Genomic DNA, 21,508 nt, shown 5'->3' on the forward strand with positions numbered 1-21,508 from the left:
TTGCTGCCCGCGGGCTTTCTCTAGTTGTGGCGAACGGGGGCTACTCTGTTGCGGTACGTGGGCTTCTCATTGCAGTGGCTTCTCTTGTTGTGGAGCACAGGCTCTAGGCACGCGAGCTTCAGTAGCTGTGGTGTGCAGGCTCAGTAGTTGTGGTGCACGGGCTTAGTTGCTCTGCAGTATGTGAGATCTTCCCAGACCAGGGCTCAAACGTGTGTTCCCTGCATTGCCAGGTGGATTCTTAACCACTTATTGCCCTAATTTCAAAGCTACTCGTGTGGTCATATTGTATATCCCATCCTTACAACTTCTGCCATGAATAATTTTTTCAGTTTATTTACATTTTAATATAATAGTTGGTACAAAATGATATATGACATATATGTATGTATGTAAATATCTATATCTATATGCAAGTTGTAAAGTATGATAATGTAATAAACAACTGTGAACCCATTATACAATCCAAGTGTTCAACAGTGTTCCTCTGTTTATCTTCACCCACCTCCACGGTTTTCCTTTTGTCTTACACAAGAGGTAACTAGTACCTTGAATTTTATATTATCATTTCCTAGCCTATATTTGTAGTTTAAGCATATGTTTATAGGTATCCCTAAATAACAGATTTTTTAGTTTTTCTTGTTTTTGAATATTACATTAAATATATCACATTGGATTCTTATGAGATTTACTCTTTTTCCCTTTACATCACATCACTAAAATCCGCTCACGTTATTGTCTGTAGCTGTAGTTCAGTCGTATATATTTCACTGAATAACTATTTCATAGTTGATTTATTTATTCTCTTGTCAAAAGGGAAGTATTCTAGTTTGTGGTAGTTGTTTTGAATATATTCTATGTTTCCTGGTGCACATATGTGCAGGAGTTTCTCTTGTCTGTATACCTAGGACAGGGTTCCTTGATGGTGGCCCTGTTGACATTTGGGGCCAGATAATTCTTTATTGTATAGAGCTGTCCTTTGCATTGTAGGATGTTTAGCAGCATCCCTGGCTTCTACCCACTAGATGCCAGTAGTGCCTTTCAGTTGAGACAACCGAAAATGTCTCCACACATTGCCAAATATTCTCCAAGGATCAAAATCACTGACCTAGAAATACAACTGTTGGGTGGAGATGAGGTGTGTGAATATTCATCATAACAAATTGCCAAATTGTTTTCCCAAGTAATTGTAACAATCTAGTGTCGCCCTTCTTGTTGATTCACTTCCTCTCCAACACTTGGTGTTATCAGATCTTCTGATTTGAAACAACTAAATAGGTGTAAAATTGTGCCTCATTATGGTTGTAATTTCTATTTCCTTGATTGTTAACTAGATTGAGAACCTTTTTACATATATATTGTCCACCCTTGTTTATTTTTCTTAGTGGCCTTTGCCTAGCTTTCTGTTGGGTTTTCTGTCTTATTGATTTGTAGATATTATTTATGTGTTCTGAATACTAATACATTGTTTAAGTGAGTTGTAAATATCTCTCCTAGTTTGCTATTTATTTTTTTTCATTCTCTTTATGATGCCTTTTGATGAACAGAATTTCTTAATTTTAACGTAATTGAACTTATTATTTTTTTCATTCATGGTTAGCCTTAAATTTGCCCCAAGATTACAAGTAAATTTGTCCTTGTTTTCATCAAAGATTGGCACATAAGTAGAATAGCTTCTGCCTGAATACCTTTCTCATGGATCGTGCATTCTGGGGGAAACCAGTTACCATGTCTTGAGGACACTTAGCTGGCCCAAGGGGGAGGCTCACATGGAAGAGAACTGAGGCCTCCAACAAGCAACACCAACACCAACATGCCGACCAAGTCAGTGAGTCCCTTTGGAAGTGGATCCTCGGCCCCAGTCAAGCTTTCAGATGACCACAACATTTTTTTTTTTTTTTTTTTTTTTTTGCGATATGCGGGCCTCTCACTGTTGTGGCCTCTCCCGTTGCGGAGCACAGGCTCCAGATGCGCAGGCTCAGCGGCCATGGCTCACGGGCCCAGCCGCTCCGCGGCATGTGGGATCCTCCCGGACCAGGGCACGAACCCGTGTCCCCTGCATCGGCAGGCGGACTCTCAACCACTGCGCCACCAGGGAAGCCCTGACCACAACTTTTTGAGAGACCCTGAGCCAGGACCCAAATTGCAGATCCTCAAGTTCCTGAACCTCAGAAACTGAGGGATATAATAAATATTTATTATCATTTAAAGCTAAGTTTTAAAATAATTTGTTATACAGCAACAGGTAACTAATACAGCTCGCCTTTTTGTTTGCTAATGATCTTTGATTATGAACACATTACTTGATTTCTTTGGTGAGATTTTGTAGGTTCAAAATTGAGAAGACTTTCTTTCAGAGTGGGTGTGCTTTCTGCCTGTGGCTTTGGTTGCCCATAGCTGGAAACTTCGGTTTACCTTGAAAGCCGTCAGCCAGTTCAAAAATCTTAGACTTAACTTGCCTACTTTGCTTTTGCCCAAGACTCAGTCCCCAGCAGCAGTGCTATGATCCTGATCCATCCTCAGGTCATGCCTTTTCCTTCTGAGTCCTGATTACCGTCCCCAGTTATCCACTCTAATTTCCATGGCAGGGGTTAAGGAAGGAATCTGAAAATCTCCACCAACTCAAATGGAAACAACAGTGTTTTGAAGACTGTGTCCTGGGTAAACTATAGTAGAAGGAGGACTTCAGAGCACCTGGTCAGCCATAGTGCTCGAAGCAAATAGCCAAAAAGATTTTAGAAAGACTTTCTCACCTAGAGGATTGGAGCAGACTGCTTCTTTCCACCACAGAGGTGTTCAATATCATTTTATCAAGGGCTATGTGGCTCCATAGGATTAAGTTGAAAGACTCCTTTTAAGCAACCGTTGACCTGTTGATAGAAATAAACTGGTTGAGTTTGGATATGCCATCAAACACGGGGGTCCTTAAGTTAGACATAGTTCTTCAGCCTTCCCAAATGACATATGATAAATTATTTAACTTTCTAAGTGCCAGAAATTCAGGGCCCTTAAGCAATGTTAGTTTTAGCAGGACAAGATTTCTAGAAACTACTATCCTGGGAATCTGATGATGGGTGGGGACTACCTCTGGCAATAACTCTCTTGCCTCTCTGGGCCTCAGTTTCTAAGTCTATAAAATGTGGAGATCCTTTAAGATGACTGTTAAGATCTTTTCCAGCTCCCATATTTTTGAAAATATCTATGGATAATGTATTTTGGCAGAAGAAAATGATATATAAAATAGACTCCTCTTGGCCACCAAACTGCTGAGAAGACCAAGAAATAATGAGATTTATTTTCTAATTCCCAGTTACCAAGTTCACATTTCACATTGAATTACTCTCAGCCCTTGAAGACCCTTTCGCTACCAGTAAAAAGGCCTCAGATATGGTAGTAATTTTGAAATATGTACTTAGTTATTAGTAAGCACATTAGCAGGAAGAAGTTTAAACCTGTCAGAGACAACAGGAATGAGACATTTTGAGATGAGACAGGGAGAAGAAAGGTGGCATTAAGAGAAGTGAGAGGACAGCAAGTCACACTTTGCTAAATCACAGTCTCATTCAGGGGCCAACTCTGGCTTCAGAAAGGGCTTTTTGCCAATTAAAATATTGGCTCTGTATGTATGTGTGTGTATATATACGTGTGTGTGTGTGTGTGTGTGTGTGTGTTCCGTGTATGTACGTATGTATTTGTAAGTAGTAAGGATTAATAGACAATTTTGAGGTGGCGTTGTCAGAGGCATTCTTCACTAAAATAATGATTTTCTTTCATCCTTTCTAGGCAGAGTGTTTGCTGCAAAATGAAGATGATGGAGCAACTGGAATTGGTATCTGCCAAGAAAGGCTTTGTCTTTACTTGCTTGGGTACGTCATTCTGTAGCTGGCAGCCCCCGACCATCCTCCCAGCTGTTGCCCCTGAACTGTGAGCCTTTTGCTTTGAGTGCATTCCTCCAGGTACCTCGCAGGCCTGCTGAAGGGGTCGGTGGCAAACTGGAAGATAACCACGCAGCACTCATGCGCATGGTCCCCTTTGGCATGTCAGTCATATGCTGAATGCATTCACGATGACTGGTTCAATTAAATACGCCTTCATTTATCTAATACAACCCACAAATGCCCTTAATTTTGCCACTTCCCACATCAAAACCAGAAAGCTGAAGAAGGAAGATTGTAAGGAAGGTTTCACATTAAGGATTCTGGTGACAACAACCTGGTGATTTTTCAGTCAATCAGGATTTTTTTTTTCCTTGGGAGGAAATAGAAAATAGATGGGTAATTATTTAGTTGAGCTTAAAATGTTTCTTCTGCATGAGTTCCAGAGAAAATGAAGATGCTTTTGTTATTAGCAAGGTAATGAAAGGAGGGCCTGAGGTTTCAGGTAGGTGGGGGAACTTGAGAGGGGGTGGAGGCCAGGGGGAGTTTTTCAATTGCGGTGTTAAGGGAAGGGGAAAATGAAAGAAAGAGAAGGTGAATAAGTGGTTTTTTAAAACAGGACTTATAGCGCTGTGTGGCAAGCAGGCTAAAATTTACTGAAGAAAATCAAGTTTAAAGTTGCCATTAGAAGTAGTGAATTTTAAATGTATCATAATTATGGCAAATTTGATTTGTTCTTCATGTGAAATATCACATAGCCTAACACCATAAAAATAGTCTTTGATCCGATGAAAGATATTTAAGGAACAGAGGAAAAGAAATCCAGTATACCATTAGACTTACATACATCTCATTAGGTATTTCCTTGATGACCAAAAACTGGATTCAGGTTTCTCCTTCTAGGCAAACCCTGGATTCACTGGGGAAGATGCTAGGATTCAGGTATTTGAGGATAGAGAATTTAAAGTTACATATTTGTTGAGATAAATTATCTATCTCTAACATAAAAAGGAGACATTTGTCATATTATGATGATATATATTTCCCCTGAGTCTCTTTTTTAATATTAATGTTAGTGCACAGAATTATGAAATGTTAACACTGAAACAAAGCAGCCCATCTGGTCTCACAGGTTGATTGACTTGCTCTATTTCTGTGTACCTGTCTGTACTTAAACTCTTTTGAGTTCTCAGTTCATTTGTAAATTGATGAAGATTAGATTGGATGAAGTCTTAGGTTCTTCCTCAGTCTACAATTCTGACTCTTATCTAACATATTTAATTGAGTTTAAGATACACATTTTTTTCACATTTTAATATCTCTAATATTGAAGTATATCTTACAGTAGAAATTTCCTAAACACTGTATCATAATCAGCAGGTTTTTCTTTTCTTTTTTGAAGGTATGTAAAATAATGGTGCTTATAACAATTAACGTCATGTTAGATTTGATGGAACGTGATGTATAATTGAGGTATAAACCCCGAACATTCCAAAGTCAGCTAATGTCATCATCCATCAGCCAGCCATTCCAAAATCCACTTAGTTCACATTATTGGGCATCTTTGAGAGGTGTATGGAATTTTGATTCCAGAAGAGAATTTAGCTGATGGGTGTTTCACAAAGAAAATCTTCTTTTCTTTTCTTTGGATATTTATTCTAGAATAATCCATTTCTCTTTATATGAAACTATCCTGTTCCTTGGTTTTGTTCAAAAGTCAAGCCCATTTAATTCCTGGCTATGCTGGTATAGGAATGTAAAATAGGTAATGAGACTGACAGTTCTTTTCTATGGCTAAATTTACTTATTTTAACAGTTAATTAATTCAAAAATGATTTGTTGAATTTCCATGTATCATGCTATCTACTAATGATAAAAATAGTAAACAGGATTCAACCTCCAACCCTTCTCCTCTCCCCGGGGGTCATTCGGGGGTGGGACTGAAAGTTCCAACTCTTTAATTCTGTGGTTGCTTGTGTCCAAAAGTCACCTCATTAGCATAACAAAAGACACATTCCCAACTCCCATCACTTAAGAAAGTCCAAGGTTTTTAGGAGCTATGTGCCAGGGATAATGGACAAAGACCAAATATTTATTTCTTATTATAAATCGCAATATCAATAATAAAAGTGCATTAGTAATCAAAATAGTTGAAAACATGTATAACTAGTCATTGAGCAGGGGTACACAGAGAAAATAATTTTCTCTAATTTCTGTCTTTTAACATGGCTAGTCATATCTCTAATTTATTCCTATTATTTTTTGAGGTGATTCTTAGTTTCCTAGTCATTTTAGATTATAAGAATATTTAGGTACATATCGCTCACTTTCAGAAAGTAAAAAATTCTCAACAAGTTTAAATAAAAATTCCAGTCTCTTATCTAATTTGATTTGAGAGTCTTTCTTTTCACGGTTTAGGCTAGACACATGGCTCTGGCCTGCCGTAGGGAACAAGCCATGAACTCAACTTTGGATTTCTCCCTTCCTCTTTCAAGCCTTTATTTAGCTGCTGTTTTTTGTAGTTCTTTCTTGGCTAATAGGAAATGGCCAGTGTGTTCTCCATTATAGCAAGCTTCTAAATACTGCTTTCTCATGTATAACATTTTTTTGAGTTCTTCAGCCAATATCTCCAAACACTGTTCACTGAGATTGTTCCAGATCATTGCTTCATGACATGGGTGATGTACTTTCCAGCTGACCAAGAGTGACATCCTTTTAGCCTTTGTCCTGAGGGATCCATCCTGTTCGCATCCCCACTTCCCCAGAAGCATTTTTTAAAGTTTGAGTCCATCAAGACAGCTCAAGATCACTTAGTCTAAAAAGAAATTCATTCCTTGTTTTCGTGCCAGACTATGGGTACTCGACTCCCCAAGCCACTCTCTCTTCCTTGTCTTGCCGTAAAAGGCAACCGCAGCCAGCCATTTATCTTCTGATTTTTCCAGATGGGCAGCAGGTTCCAATACCTATTTTTATGGACACTGTCAAACTTCAGGAACACACATAAATTCCTCCTAAATGGCAAGTGCTGCCAAGGCCTCCTTCATCAAAATTTGATGCACTGAGTAAGGCTAAAAATCTGCATCTTGAAAGTATCCGATTTGAGGGTATGATCTGGTTTCTTTTGCAGACATTCAAAGCCTCAGGGAGCCCCTCTTACTTGGTTAGTGGGGAAAACCTTCCTTCCCTTCTTCATATGCATTTTTCCTGGTAACAGCACTTGTTATTAGGTGGATACTTCTCCTTCCACAACTTATCTCCCTCTCCAGGCACTCCTATCTTTTGCTTATATAGAGTGGATGGGGAAGGTGTGAAGGAAAAAAGTTCCCATCTGATCACTTCTTAGGAAACCTTTGAGGTTAACTTTTTGGCTGCTTTTTAGAACATAGAGAGACTTATTGACAGAGATATTCAGTGTGTTTAATGGCCACCATGGCAGACCATTGGAATGGATTCAGACCATGATATTAAAACATCATTCTGGAAAGGCCTTGATGATCCAGGATCCACTGTCTATTTGCTGGATCATTAGAAAATCAGGGAGGTTCCAGGGAAGAGGCCAAGGTAGTGGAGTGGTAGAGCTAAGGGAAGTGTCTGTTTACCAACTGCCCAGAAGTATGTCTATATTTTAGCTACTAGGTGAATATCAGCCCTTCCTACGACATATTATCCTTGGGATTGAAGCTTGAGCTATAGTCTCCAGATAATAAGAAAAGTCTTATTTCACATCTCATTACATTTGAGTTATGATGGAGCCAACATCCAAAAAAATTTTTTTATAAATGTAACTGAGTTAAGGAATGAGCCTTGGAAAGCAGAACCCATAAAGAAGCAGAAGGCATAAAAGGAGAGGAAATCAAAACATTGTGATAACCAGAAAATAAGAGCTTTATCTTAAAAGCAGGCCATTTGTAGTGGAGAAGATGAGACTGAACATGAAGGAAACAACCTTGTGTTGATCGATGACCTTCATAAGAAAATTCCTAGGAGGGTGGTGAAGATGAAAGCGAGCGAAAGGGCATGAGAGAGCAGAGGAGGGGGAACGAGGGGATAAAAGTGGCAGGTAGAGACAATTCAAGTGTGGGGTTATAAGGATGGAAAGAAGCTAGATGGTAGTTAGAAGAACATACAGAGCAGGAACGTTTGCTTGGAAATTTGCTATTGTTGTTGTTAATAACTTCAGCATGTTTGAAGGCAGGAGAGTAGGAGCTGATAGACAGTAAATAGGTGTGATTGTGAAGAAAATGTGGAGCACAGCTCCTCTGCATCTGGAAGGACTTTATCAAGAGCTCACACAGATGGAGGGATTGGCTTTCTGAAAGAGGAAGTTTTTCTCCCTATAAGACTGGATGATGGGTGTGAATAAAGAATGAGTGTGAGCAAAAGGAGTATTGTAAGCCAGTAGACTGCTATCTTCTGAGTCAAGTAGAAGGCAAGAAGGTCACTGAGAGTGACAGAGTGAAAAGAAAGAGAGAGAAGGTCTAGAATATTCAGCAAAGGGTAGAGGAGAATTTGTAGAACTGAATTATCAGGCTGTGAAGTAGGTTCCAGCTTCAGTTGGACACTGGATTGTTGGTGGGGCTCGTGGCTCTGAACAGACCTATATGTTCTGAGGTTCAGGAAAAGGAATGTAGAGAGATGGTGCATTTGATCCAGGGAAAGGAACTGCCATGTCTGGGTGCTTAGGCATGGCTAGAGTGAGCAAGGAGAGCACAACAGAACGGAGTGTCTGTAGCTCAGGCATGGGCGTGAATCCACAGAATGGACAGGCAGAAGCATGAGGTTCCGAGTAAACGGTAGGCTCTGCTTAAGTAGGAAGCAGATCATCTAACTGTTAAATGAGAAGAGGGCTTGACATACTGGTTCCTCTTTTGAAAGGGAAATGGGTTCCACAGGTGTTGAGGACCTGGAATGCCTCTCTGAAATGTAACTGGTATGGGAAGTTGGGAGGGAGTAAAGTCTTCACTGGTTTGGCTTTTGATCTGAAATAATTTCAGCAGTGCTATATGCTAGGGAAATAAGGAGGAGCAGCCCTGGAATGGACAAGAACAAAGTCACATGGACAGATGCAAATATGTGTGTGTTCACTTGCTTTTGAAAGCAAACATTTTGTTTTCAGCAAACAGCTTGCATCTTGTGCTTCCTCGATTTTTTTTTTTAAAGGAAATTACACACACAAAACAGCCTGTCACTGGTGGCTTCCCAGAGAAGGAAGAGAGGCCCTTGAGTGTTTTCCAGTAACCAGCTCCCTAAGCTGGTTCTCACACAAGAAAGAAACTCAGAGTAACAAAAAGTGCCTGTGAAAGGTTCTTTTAGACTAAAATTTGGTGGAGATTAAAAGAGGGCAAAAGTTCAAATGAGAAGGAGCCACTGCCAAGTAAGCAGGAATCTTAGCCAAGGGGAAGGAAAAGGAGACGCTGGTTTAAAATGCAAGTAACCATGGCGAGCCAAGAGTTCAATGCTAGAATCTAGTTAAGAAGTAATATCACACAGAGCCGTGATTGTTTATTCAAAGCAGGCCATGAGAGAACAGTTGTCTCCAATGGGTACTCTCACAGCTTGGATTCAAAATTATAAGTGCATTTTTAAAAGTGTCCAGCGCTTCTCTCTGACCCATTTGGTATTAAGCAAAAAGAAAAGAAAGCACAAAGTTTATTCTCAGTGTCTCTTGTGGGTTTAAGACAGCTTTACATATGGAAAAGCATTTTGGTGTCAGCTGTTGAACTGGTTTCCTGCTATTCTGCTTTCAGTTGCCATTGGAAACTCTGCCTGACCATGTGGTAACATCACCCATTTCCCAAGGTTCAGAAACCAATGCGCCTCTGAAGGGAAGCAGAACGTTTCTTTCTTTACACGTACGTGTTGTGCTTTGCTCCTGTTTAAGAGTGAGAAGGGCTTGCAAACAGCTAAAGGACTGTGAGAATAAAGATGAGGTGTTGAAATACAAGATAAAGGTAAGCCTGATGTAATGAAACCTGATAAAGGTAAGCCTGATGTAATGAAAGAGGCTCTGCAATGACCAGAGACTCACCTTCACATTCATGCCCATCCTTCCCATCTAGATGGTCCATTTGCTGTCATTAACACTGTGTTGAGTCGAGCAGAGGCTTCCATCCTTCCTGTGTCAATGAGATGGCTATCAATACAGCAAGGGTTTTCAGAAGGGGGAAGGTACCTGAGCTTCTGAAATTTATGCAAAACTTCGATGTCATTCTGCATGTGCGTTTTTCTGGGGGAATCTGTCAGTCATTTTCCTGAGATTATCAAAATGGTCCATGAACCAAAAAGTATTAAGAATCAATGAACTCAAGTATCACTAAATAAAGTATGTTGGCTGCACTCAAACATATGGAAAGAAAGTAATTAATAGTTTCAATTGTTACAATATAGTAATATGGGCAGTGCACTGGGAAAGCTTTCTCCCTGGTTGATGGATACAAAATGACCAAGGAGAGGAAATTTTCAAGAGGAGATTGACTCACTGCAGGGAGCTGAGAGAACTGGTGTTCCAGTCCTATCCAGGCAGGAGGATCATCTCCCAGCTCTCAAAGAATGTGTCATATCTATATTCTGCTCTTTTGTTAAGTCTTGAGCCATTAGGGAATCTGACAGCTGCAGGAGAACCTATATTGTCAGGAAAGGAAGAGGTGTTTTTCAGAGCTCAAATGGAAGGGCAGCCTAATCATGTGGTCTCATCAAGGGAAGTAGTCCAGCAACATGTTCCAGCACTTAAATCATGTAATCTGGACTCAGACTGCTTAGGTTTGAAGTCTGGTCCATTAAATATAGTAGATATTATCATTATGTCCTAGTTACATATGATCTCTGTGCCTGAATTTCCTCATCCTTAAAGTGGAGTTATAATAGTATAGTTGATCCTCATTGTCTTAGTCTACTCAGCTGTTATTATAAAATACCATAGACTGATTATCTTAAACAAAAGAGATTTAATTTACTTTTTTTTTTTTTTACAATTCTGGAACCTGTAAGTCCAAGATCAAGGTTCAGGCCGTTTTAGTTTCTGGTGAGAGCTTTCCTCCCAGCTTGCAGACAGCTTCCCTCTCACCATGTCCTCATGTGGCTTCTTCTCAATATTTATAAGCTGGAGTGGGGAGCTCTGCCATGTTTCTTCTAAGGGCACTAATCTTATCAGATCAGGGCCCCACCCTTATGACCTCATTTAACCTTAATTTACTTGCTTGGATGCCCCACCTCCAAGTCCAGCCACACTGGGGGGTAGAGGTTCAACATACAAATTCGGGGGGAACACAGGCATTCATCCTGTGCACTCATTATTCACTGATTCCATGTTTGTGAATTTACCTACTCTCGCTACAATTTATTTATGACCCCAAGATCAATACTCATGGTGTTTTTGTGGTCATTTGCAAGCATGCAAAGAAAGGTGAAAATTTTGAGTTGCCCAGCATGCACACTCCCAGCTGAGGTTGGACAAGGTGATGCTCTGACTTGTTTCAGCTCTCATACCGTAAACAGTTGTCCTTTTTATGGTCTATTTAGTGCCACATGTTTAACATATTTGTGCTTTTATTGGTGATTTCACTGTTTAAAATGACCCTAAACATAGTATTAAGTGCTATCTGGTGCTTCTAAGTGCAAGAGGGCTGTGATGTGCCTTATGGAGAAAATACATGCATTAGAGAAGCTTTGTTCAGGCATGAGTTGGTCTGAGTGCTATTGGCCATGAGTTCAATGTAAATTAATCAATATCATATATTAAATAAAGTGTCCTTCAACAGAAACACACATAAAACAAGATTATGTATTGACCAGTCAAAGAAAATATTTCAACCAGATGCTTTCAGGAACCTAACCCTTTATTTCTCCTAGAAACATCAGATCAGTATTGTAGAACATAATGGCCATGAATAATGAGAATTGGCTGTATATGACTATGAGGATTAAATAAGTTATATATAAAGTCCTTATGAGACTGCTTAGTTCAGGCTGCTATAACAAATAGACTGAGTGGCTTAAACAACAAACATTTCTCACATTTCTGGAGGCTGGGAAGTCCAAAATCTCAGTGCTGGCTGGCTCTGTTCCTGCTGAGGACCCTCTTCTTGCTTTGCAGATGAATGCCTTCTTGCTGTATACTCACATGTTGGTGAGAGAGAGATCATCTCTCTCATGTTTCTTCTTATAAAGGCACTAATCCCTGTCACAAGGGCTATACCCTCATGACTTAATTATCTCACAAATTTCCCACCTTGAAATACCATCACTTTGGGAACTGGGGCTCAACATATGAATTCGGGGGATACAAACATTTAGTCCACAACAACTGTCTAACTCATACTGAGTAATCAGTATATGCCCTTTATTATTATTTTCTCAGAACTAGAATAGAAATATTACTCCACAGTTGGAACAACAATTAAGTGTTAATACTTGTTCAAAGTGTTATATCATCAGGATTGATAATACGGCAGAAAGAATTTATTAACTGCTGGATTGTCTACCCCACCATTTCAGCAGAAATATCCAAAGATGCTAAAATTTTAGCTGTAGATATGGCTCAGGTTATATTACTCATTCTTTCATTTACATCATCTGTCAGACATTTACTCTACATATTTGTGTAGTGAGGTAAGTGCTGTAAGCGTACCAAAATGAATAAAACTTGTGTATAACTAAGTAAGTAAATAAAGATGTGGTATGAGCAGTGGCTTAATAGGAATGCAAAGAAAACATTAAGGGAATGCAGAGATGGGATCAATTCCCTGTTAGTTCTCTCAGCATTTTTCTGAGAATTTCCTGGTCTTAACCTAACTCCCAGGGTGATATTTGTGATGCATTAGAAGGGGGGAATTTTCAGCTTCAGTAAGGCCCATGGGGTGAGGTTGGGGGGACGAGGACCAAGTTGGCCATCACGGTCTGTTAGGACTCCATCTTCTGCACTGATTAGACTATCACACTGTCATCAACATACTTGGTGGATTAGAGCCCAGATTCTGGAGGAAGACAGCCTGGGTTCAAGTCCTGTTTTTCCCACTAGCAGCTCTGTGACCTTGGGCAAGTTACTTAATTTCTCTGGGTTCCAGTTTCCTTGATATATAAAATGAGGATAATGATAGTGCATTCTAGCATTGCTATGAGGATTAAATAAGTAAATATTTGACAAGTACCAGAACAGTGTCTGGCATATAATATACTTTATTTCTATATTTAATAAATAACCAGATCATCATCTCTGAATGTCCCGTACCAGACATATCCTAGTGGATAAATAAGATGATTAACAATCAGTTGTTGAATGAATGAGTGAAAAGTAAATGACCTTCGGGAAATGCCAGTAGGAAAGAAAATACAAGGAAATGATTTTAAAAAGAGCAAATTTGATAGTTAAGATATTTTCCATTGCTGCTTCCCTATACGAAAGCTTCTAATGTGCCAATTCCATTAAAATAAAAGTCCAAATCTTATGGCACGGTATCTAAATTTTTAAAAGATAGGGTTTGCAGTAGTAGTATGTAAACCCCTATATCTCAGTGGTTTAGGAAAACAAAAGTGTCTTTCACTAGCAAAGTCTGATGAAAGAGTTCTCATCCAATTATTGAGAAATGCAGGCTTTGTTTATCTTGTGATGCTACCGTCTCATAGCACCATGATGATGAAGGAGAAGAATGGAAAAGGAACATTAACTCTTAAGTGCCATGGTCCAGATGCATGTCATTTCTGCTCGCAGCCCAGCCCTCAGAACTAGTTGTATGTCCCAAATGCTGCCAATGTGGAGAGGCTGGGAAATGTAGGGGCACATGGATATCCAGTGAGCAGTGTCTATGCCACAAATGGCATACAAGGCCCTCAGTAGTCTGATCCCAACTATTCCCACCATGTCTTTCGAACAAAATGCGGTCTTGAGGTCTCATAACAGTATCGAATAATTACAGGATGTATACAGTAGACTTTCATCACAAGGAAGTTTGGTCGTGGCCTGAAGAGAGTGTTCTCTAGACTCCTATTTGGTTTTGTGGGGAAGACAAATGTAGAATGGGGCTTCTGCTCTCAAGTTGCTTACAATGTAGTTAAGGAAATATGAAAAGAGAGTTAAGGGGATAAGGCAGTGTAGGATCAATTGCAACTGAGTGCAAGAGATGCGGTAGCTTGGTTTTGTGGAAGGACCTTGAGGTTTGGAATCAGACAGTCCTAGGCTCCAAAGTTTACTAATTGTATTATCTTAAGAAAGTCACTTAACTTCTAAAGATATATATCCACATACATACTGTAAGTGTACACACACACACACACACACGTCCTTAGTAACTCAATAAATAGTAGCTATTGTTTTTCTTTTTGTGTAACAAAACATCTTTGATGAGAAATAGATTTTTTTCCCAGGGTATGCAATAACATAGGTTATTATACTACTTATTCTTTTTTAAACACCTGTTGAACAGCAGCCCCAAAACAAAGGTAATCGAGTCTGAAAGAATTCTTCCACATCTGGTCAGGTTCTAAGCCTAAGCTTAGAAGACCTATCCTGCTACATTTCTGGGGAATGTAAGCCTACAAAAGCTACACTCAGCAAGATTATAGCAGCAATTGGCTGGGGTGCCCTGCAGTGATAAGCAGCCCTAGAGTTCGTGCCTCACCCCTGCTGTCCACTGGTACCCACACCGCCTGCAGGACCCTCGTGGAGCCATGCAGTGGACTGGGGACATGGGAGGGCATGTAAAATAGGAAAGTAGCCCGTGCACTTTCCATTGCAGCCAATGCCTCCTCACTTTCCAGCCTACTAATCCTGGCTTATGGGGGACTTCTTTTTCCCAAATCAATTGGCTGAAGCTTTCTGAGTCACAGATTACTGAATTATTTCAAAACTTATGAAATGCAGGGGGGCGGTTATTATCTGCTTGGCTCTCCGGGTCATTCTGATTTCCAAAGTCAATTCTGAATAGCGGATGTCCCATCTCTTTTCCAGAGCCCTGTCCATCATAGACCCTGGGAACTTACAGAGGGTGTTGACAAATATCCCACATATATCCTGATCCATGATGAAGGGGCTCTGGCTGAATGGAGCTCGCGCCCTCTGGCATCACACTATTGATTGTCACAGACATCAGTGGATCCCTTTTTATTTTGCAAATATCACTACTGTTATGAATAAGAATATCATCTTACCATCTCCCTCAAAGCACAGAAGCAAATAGAAAGGAAAAATCCCATAATTTTAACTGCATAAAGCCGTCTGGGGCTCTGTTCATCAGAGAATTCAATTCTGCTGAATAATTCTCCATAGGCACGAATAATAAAAGAGGGGATTATTACCCATCTGTTTGCCCTCTCAGCTTTTGTCCAGCCCTTATTGTCTCCTCAGGCTGGATCCATCTGATTGCTTTAGTGACGCAGGAAGGCATCACCAAATATGAACGCATTCCCAGGCTCTGGGAGCCTCTCACCGCACTGAGGTGGAGTGACATAGAGTATTTTGCCTTCGAGCATTTCAGCAAACCGGGGCTGCAATAAGATATTTAAGGTCAAGGCCATGACATCTGTGGCTGGGAAAGGGCCAGCAGAGATCATTTTTATCTTCTGTTGCACACACGCAGTCTATTCATCACCAGGCATCAAGATCTTGACAGAGCAGCCAGGGAAAGCACGGGGAGAAGGGCTCTCATCTCAGCTGTCAGGGTTGCTGTTTATATCATTTTGCCTTGTTTTTCCCTACAACCTAACATAAAGCTTTCTCAGGCTTGGGCAAGACTTTGCAGGGCCTTTTTTTTTCTTTCTTTCAGGAAGACAAATTTGAACAGGAGTTGGGCAAAGAAGGAGAAGGACTTTGAAGCATTAATTATTCTTGACCTCCAAGTTGTATAATCCAAAGGCAGTACTTTTAGGGAAATAGGCATGGCTGCCAAATTTTATAAACCTAATAAGAAAATCAAATAATTTTTTATATCAAACCACTTCCACTTGAACCCCATGTGAAAAACCTATCCATCACTCTCTTCTACCCTTTTAGTCTTTTCAATCTGTGCAGAATTATAGATGATGAAATAAATAGTTTCAATTAGAATTAAAACATTTTCTTTGGTGAAAATCACCGTTTACTTGTTTTGTGACTTTTAATGAATCCTGTTAGAGAGTGGAAATCGTAGCTGTACATGAATGCTTTCAACTCACACTCTTAGACCCAACCATACAAATGATGGTAAGAGAACCACTATGGCGTCAGAGGGCCTTAGTTCAATTCTAGGCTTTGAAACTAACCACCGTGTCTTCTTTACATCTTAGGGCTTCATTTTCCTCACCTGTAAAATGAAACAGCTGGGTAAGATTGTTTCCAAAGCCCCTTTTTGCTCTCAAAGTCTCTTTTTCTTGACGGTATTTGCTTCAAGTGGCATTTGCACTAAGTATTAACAGTTTCTCTGTATTGGTTTTGTGGCTACTCTATGAAATAGAAACATGCTTATCTTTGTCTTCAGGAGTGTAATAGAGGCTAAAATGGAGAAGGTGACATGACCTTCACCTTTTAAAGCCGTATTATCCTGACCAACTTCTGGGTTGTGCTCCTAATCTACTTTTGATTATGTCTCTTCTTTCACTAAAGACATGGAAATAAGAAATTCAGAAAGAAGATGACTATTATGATTTCACACACCCTCACTTTTATTTGAAAATGTATTGCTATCATGCACTAACTTTGTAATTTACCATTAATCTCTGTGACACTACCGTGATCAGGATTTCAGAACATCTTTGAAAGATGCATTGTCTCCTACTGCTTTTGTACAGTGAGCTGCACTTTGCTGCTATCCACTTTCAAGGTTGCTGAAGCACACTCATAATGGGTTATCATGATCCCAGATAAAAGCAACCCAGCAACACCAGCTTACACATCCAGGCTTTCCTTACAGGGATCTTATTTTACTTTTCATACTCAGAGAACTGGCTTCACCCTGCACTTTTTCAGGGTCCAAGAGAAAAATATAATGAACTATTAAGATCTAGTGTCAGAATTCAGCTCCTCTGAAGTCCTGGGTAGTAATACTACTTTTGCATTTACATTTCTAAGGACAAAGGGGAAGGAGTTGGTAATTGACATTTATTAAGTCCTATCTCTCATATATTCCAGATGCCATGTTAGGTGTGTTGAAAACCTTTTCTCATCTAATCCCTGCCAGCTACCTGTGAGGTAGGAAGTATTATGGCTGTACTACAGTTGAGACCCTAAGGCTTGGAGATACTTTGGAAATTACTGAATATTAAGTAAGGATATATAGAAGAAAGACTGGAACCCAGATCTGTTTATCAAATCTATATGGTGGGTTTGTGATTTTTCCATCCTTTTAAAAAATTTTTTAAACTGTTTGCTTTGTATACATAATACATTTCATAATCAATTCTTTCAGTATCTAATAGATCGTTTTCATTTCCTACCATGCAATCATCAGCAAATAAACAAAAAAAACCACATATTTTGGAGTCTGATGTTTCCCTGTCTGCCACCTGACAAGGAGGACCATGATGTTTCCCTGGCTGCCACTTGACAAGGAGGGCCAAGATTCTGCAAATATTTTTATAGATCTGACATGAGGTCTTTGCAAGCCAACCATAATGGGGCCTAAAATTCATGAGTCTGAAAGTCCTTCCCTGCTACAAAAGCATCCATTTGCCCTGCCTTTTCATCAAGCAAGGGGATGTAGTTCTTATATACAAGAGTTACTGGTGGCAAATAACCAGGAGAGTCTTGTGAACATGTCTAGTCAGTTGAAGAACTCAATTTTTAAAATCTTCGTAAAGAAGGTGAGATTTCAGGATTTTATTCTGTCAGGGATAGAGTTACGTGTGTGTGTATATATATATAAATGGAAAATACAGATTGTGAAAAACACCAGGTTACTTAGAAACTATGGAAATTTCTTGCAAACTCTAGAGAGAGGAAAGTCAACACCAAAGGCAGTCTGCAAGCTTCACGCAGGTTGAAAATACTGAAGGTCACATGTATGTCATTTTACCAGATGTGCACATGAGTGCAAACGTACATCCTAAGCAATCCCTATGGCAGGGTGCCCTGGGGGAGAGAAACTTAGTCTGTATCGAAGGAAACATCCTTAGCTCGTGACAGCAAATGCTGATATTTAATGTTCCTTTTACTTTTATTCAATTACAAGAGACTTTAGTCCTAAAATAGAGAGTCCTGAAAAACACCCCCCTTCTAAAAATTAATAGTTTTAAAATTCTTAACAAGATCTCGTATTTCTAGGAAACAAGCAATTCTTTGCAGGTTTTTCATCATGTTATGTTCTAGTGCTGGAGCACTTGTCAGGATCCTGTAGCTTCTTATTGTTGCTAGTCACACTTCAGATATAAGTGACCCTCTAAAACCTGAAGTTATTTAAACGTTCAGTATCTGGAAACCATTCTTGTGAATTTAATATATTTAATTTTTCTTCCTAGCAGACTCTAGTTGTGTACCTGGGGTTTTTTTAGAATGGAATTATTGGCATTCACATTCAAGTGATTATACAAAAGAAATGTTCACTTCTTGCTCTTTTTCTTGGAAAAGATGATAATGAATTGACCAAAAAAAAAAAAAAGATATAAAGGAAAAATGCCAGATCTGTTTAAATCCAAATTCCTTTTGATACTGGCCTATGCTATTCTTTGTGCTGAAAACAAGAAATCTCAATCTTTAAAATTTTGAAGGTAGTTTTATTAACAGACAAATTATCTCACAGCAGAGGTCCTAGCTCACATATAAGAATATAAAGCCTGCTCAAGAATTCAATACATAACATCTCATCCTTTGTTTCTTTGAACATGCAGTTCAGAGAGAAAGGTGCTCTATCAGTAGTTCTAAGCCCTTGCTTCACATGAGAATCCCCTAGGGAGGGTTTGAAACCTACCATTGCCCAGGCCCTCCCTGCCCCCAAGGTTTTGGTTCAGTTTTACTGGGGTGAGGCCCAGGCTTTTTATTTCTAAAAGCTGCCCAGGTGAGTCTCATATGCAGCTAGGCTTGAGAACCACCGCAGCTTCACACAACTCTCATCAGTGGAGCAGAAGACACACACAGGAGCCAGAAGCATGTCTAATCATCTGGAGGAAGGGGGTAAAAAGGAAAGAAAATGTTAGTTGGGTTTGAGCTAACCGACAATTATTAGAAATAATTATTATTTATTCTTCCTACTCCATGGCAGGGATGTGACATATTGGGAAGATCCTGACCTTGACATTGAGCAAGTGACCGGGATTCCAATGTCAGGGTCATCCCCATATTTCAGATTCAAAGCCTCAAAGACAAACTTAGTAGATTGTTGCTTTAATGATGCTATTTCCCATATCAGTACATGGAACGGTGAGAGTGAGGTCAATTTCAAGCTGGTTAGAGCTGAGATTCAGAAGTAAAATATAAAAATAAAAATTTAAAAAATTCTTAACCCCCTCCTTCGCCTTTACGGCTTACCATCACCACCACTCCCCACTCCCCACCACTGGCCCACAATTGCTGGGTGCCTCCACTTGTGATTCATCTTCATCTTTTCTTTTTCCTTTTTTTTCATCTGTAGCCATCCTTTCCTTGTCCTCCTTTAACCTCCTCATCCTGGTTAGGAAAATGACTGCATTTCTTATCCCATCGTGGATCAGTGTGCTGCTCTCCTTCCTGAGGGTTCTTTTAACCCCAGTTTTAGCTGCCTTAGACTAATTCCTACTTTTTCTGCTATCCTTTCCTACTTCTAGTTCACAGGGCTAGGTCTCCAGTGTTTCCTCCTATTCAGGGCCTCTGGCCCAGTTGTTAAATTTTCTCATATAATTCTGAGCGAATAACCTGAGGAAACCCAGTATTCTTATCTAGGAGTTTGGGTACCTGGAGAATTAGGGACTCCAAAACAAAACATGTTTGTAAGACCAAATCCTGACCCTGTTTCATGCAAAATATTAGTAAAGTGGGAATAATATCTGTGTAAAAGCTGTTATAGAGATTACGATGAAATAATACATTCCAAGTAGCTGGCATACATTAACACATTTCAGCTGTTGACATCTGTCTCCTCTGTATTCTTTAAGGTCAGGGAACTGTGATATGGATCTCATCCAGATTATTATATTTAGTGTGTCAGGTTTGAAACATATGGGATATATTCCTATAATCTCAAAGAAAGAAGAATGTGAATTTTTCCTTGTTTAAATTGTTCAGGATTTTTTTACAAAAATTTTACCTATATTAGTATAATTATTATTGAAAAAATACTGGGGTTCATGAATTTGGGAATAGACATTTTTATAGATGGACTGTAGGGCTTCATTTATTTTAATGGAATATAGATTACATTGAGGATGTTAATATTTGTTTCATGAAAGTTCCAGGTTACTTCCTGCTTTTAAATAGATTTATTTTTTAGAGCAATTTTAGGTTCACAGCCAAATCAAGCAGAGAGTACAGAGAGTTGGCATTTACACGCTGTCCCTACACTGCATCACGTCCCCACTGTCAATATCCCACATCACAGTGGTATGTCACTGTGATGAACCTACACTGACACATTATCATCACCCAAAGTTCATCCTTTACATTAGGGGTCACTTGTCACATTCTGTGGGTTTTGACAAATGTATAATGACACATATCCACCGTTACAGTATCATTCAGAGTAGGTTCACTGCCCTAAAAATCCTCTGTGCTCCACATATTCACTCCTCCCTCCCCAAACTCCTAGCAACCATTGAGCTTGTGACTGTCTCTGTAGCTTTGCCTTTTCCAGAATGTCATATATTTGGAATCATACAGTTTGTAGCTTTCTCAGATTGGCTTCTTTCGTTACTAAGATGCATTTAAGTTTCCTTCTTGTCTTTTCATGGCTTGATAGCTCATTTCTTTCTAATGCTGAATAATATTGTCTGGATGTACCACAGTTTATTAATTCACCTACTGAAGAACATCTGGGTTGCTTGCAAGTTCTGGCAATTGTGAAAAAAACTGACATAAACACCCCTGTGCATATTTTTGGACATAAGTTTTCAACTCATTTGGGTAAACAGCAATGAGCACGATTGCTGGATCATAAAACCTCTATTTTTGTTGTTTGAGAATTTATTGTCACTGTCATTTACAACATGGGAGATTAAATTCACTTTACAATCACAACAGAAGTTTCAATCAGATACATTCAACCCTCAAGTGGGATGCTGCACTCGACAGTTGGCTAATTAGAGCAATACAAATGTCACAATTTCAGAGACTTTTGCTGTATTGAATGGTACGTTTCATGCTATGGAGGGATCCCAGTGAAGAAATTCATTGTTCCAGTTCTCATGTATCATGGTTTTCAAAATGTTATGCCCCAACCCATATCCAATACTATACCCACTCAATCCCCACTTTAAATGTGAATGATCTGAGCATATCTGCTAAACTAATAGGGCAAGTCCAAAGAAAGGTATTTAGAGTGAGAGACGAGGATAAGAGATCTTGTTTTGGGGAAGAAGGATCCTACGTTAATGAGCTTATTACGATAAATATTTCATTATAAGAGAGGAGAAGTGATTCTGAATACAGCTTGATTGCTGCCTCCCAGATGTGTTTTGCAACCTAGCTCTCTGGATGCATATCAAGGGCAGTGGAGAGCAGAGACTGTATATTAAAGCTGAAATGATTTTGTTTTATTTTTTCTAAG

At 39.4% G+C, this 21,508-nt stretch overlaps 1 long non-coding RNA gene across 1 annotated transcript in view; it reads left to right on the forward strand.

Moving 5' to 3' along the window:
* Positions 1 to 21,508, forward strand: part of LOC149748142 (uncharacterized) — a 263,147-nt gene that overhangs the window by 105,111 nt on the left and 136,528 nt on the right. Inside the window, exons 2-3 of the long non-coding RNA XR_016394553.1 lie at positions 3,781 to 3,863; positions 9,620 to 9,724. This is a non-coding gene — a long non-coding RNA (uncharacterized LOC149748142). The remainder of the gene's footprint in view (positions 1 to 3,780; positions 3,864 to 9,619; positions 9,725 to 21,508) is intronic.

This window comes from Delphinapterus leucas, chromosome 10 (assembly GCF_059928025.1).
Source record: "Delphinapterus leucas isolate spDelLeu-1000000601 "Yukka" chromosome 10, BTC_Dleu_Yukka2, whole genome shotgun sequence".
Classification (NCBI taxonomy): domain Eukaryota; kingdom Metazoa; phylum Chordata; class Mammalia; order Artiodactyla; family Monodontidae; genus Delphinapterus; species Delphinapterus leucas.